A 2,107-nucleotide genomic window follows, 5' to 3' on the forward strand; every position below is an offset into this window, starting at 1 on the left:
TATTGCAGCACCGCAGGATGCTCAAAGGGTGTGTGTAGGTTAGGTTGAATGAGTTAGTGAGTGTTTGAGAATGTGACCAGGAGTAAGATGAGGGTGGAGAGAGAGCCGGTGCAGGTATGATAAATTGTGTTTATAGGGTGAGAATTGAGTCGAGTTGTTTTTGTTTGTTTGTTTGTTTGTTGGTTTATTGAACATAAAACATATACAGTAATAATTTGACAAAAAATAAGGTAGATAAAAAAGTAAAAAGAAAGAAATCAGTCTTCATTCAACACAGTTATTATGTTCAAGGGAGTAGGATGAAGTGAAAAAACTTATCTAGTCCTACCCCGTTATGTGTTTATATCTACTAAATCATTTTTATATCAATCAGAAAAAAAGTAAGAAGAAGTCTCCATTAAGGCTCATACTTTACCCTTAACCGTGATATTTTCACAACCTTTGGTTTGTATCGGGATTATATACAGTACATCCTCACCCTGGCACTCTTGTGTCAATTTTCTCTTGTATTCATAATGGATATTTCAATACCTTTCTCTATTTATCAACTTGGTTCTGATTTGTCATTATATTTAATGTTTAGAATGTATCATTTTAACTCTGATTGATGTAGGTTGTTTGTTATTTGTTTGTTATTTTTTTGAATTTGTTTTTGAAATCAGCAAGCGATTTACTCATTTTTAGGTCCGTTTCGAGATTATTCCACATATTAACACCTTTGCTAGATACACTTCTTTGCTATATGTTTGTTCTTGTTTTGAGTTTTTTGAATAAGTTTGTACCTCTTAATTCATAGTTGCTTTCTCGAATTTCAAAAAACTTCTGAATGTTTTGGCAGAGCAGGTTATTGTGTGCTTTGTACATTAATTGGGCGATTTTAAAGTCAACCAGGTCATAAAATTTCATCGTATTTAATTTGATAAATAGTGGATTTGTGGGTTCCGTATATTTTCATCGATTAATAATTCGAATTGCTTTTTTTTGTAGTTTGAGAATAGGGAGTGTGTTTGTTTTGCAGGCATTTCCCCATATTTCCACACAGTAGGTCATATATGGTAATAATAATGAAGTGTATAATGTGTACAAAGATCTCTTATTTAGCACTTCCTTGGTTTTGTAGAGGATCCCTACGGTCTTGGCTATTTTTCTTTTTACGTTATCGATATGTGGTTTCCAACATAGTTTTGAGTCTATTACTAATCCGAGAAACTTGGTTTCATACGCTCTTTCTATTTCAATTGAGTTTACCATAATTTTAGCTTGGTGTTTGATTGGTCTTGTGCCAAAAACAATTGACTTCGATTTTTTCAGGTTAAGTGACAATTTATTTCTGTCGAACCAGTTTTTTAATTTGTTTAATTCGTTTTCTACGGTTGTCAGGAGCTGTTTCAGATTTATTCCAGAACAGTAGAAAGTTGTATCATCAGCAAATAGGACACATTTAAATAGTTTTGAGACCTTGCAGATATCATTTATATATAAGATGAATAGTTTTGGACCAAGCACTGACCCCTGAGGAACTCCGTGAGTGATTTTCAGTTGATTCGTTTTTTTATTGTTGAGTTGCACGTACTGATATCTGTTTTCTAAATAACTTTTTATCCATTTATAAGCTACACCTCTAATGCCATATCTTTCTAGTTTTTTCAATAATATACTGTGATCTATTGTGTCAAAAGCTTTTGTTAGATCTAGGAAAACCCCAACAGTAAATTCTTTGTTGTCTATATTAGTGGCTATTGCTTCCACAAACTCCATAACTGCCATTGAGGTGGTCCGATTTTCCCTGAAGCCATATTGATTCTCACTTAACAGCGCATGCTTTTGTATAAAACTATCAAGTCTGCGAGAAAATAGTGTTTCTAATATTTTTGAAAATTTAGGTAGTAGTGATATTGGTCTATAATTTGTAAACAGATGTTTTTCTCCACTTTTATAGATTGGAATAACTTTAGCAATTTTCATTTTTGATGGAAAAATACCAGCTTTGAATGACAGGTTGCATATGTGCGTGAAAGGTCGCACTACATATTCTATAATCTGCTTGATTATTGTCATATCAATATTAAAGCAATCAGTTGACTTTTTATTTTTAAAAGTTTTTATA

General features: G+C 32.3%; 1 long non-coding RNA gene across 1 annotated transcript in view; it reads left to right on the forward strand.

The window, feature by feature from the left end:
- The window catches only part of LOC127600376 (uncharacterized), a 257,704-nt gene extending 256,092 nt beyond the window's left edge, over positions 1-1,612 (forward strand). Inside the window, exon 2 of the long non-coding RNA XR_007962316.1 lies at positions 1,312-1,612. This is a non-coding gene — a long non-coding RNA (uncharacterized LOC127600376). The remainder of the gene's footprint in view (positions 1-1,311) is intronic.
- Positions 1,613-2,107: the final 495 nt, after the last annotated feature.

This window comes from Hippocampus zosterae, chromosome 5 (assembly GCF_025434085.1).
Source record: "Hippocampus zosterae strain Florida chromosome 5, ASM2543408v3, whole genome shotgun sequence".
In the NCBI taxonomy this organism is placed as follows: Eukaryota; Metazoa; Chordata; class Actinopteri; order Syngnathiformes; family Syngnathidae; genus Hippocampus; species Hippocampus zosterae.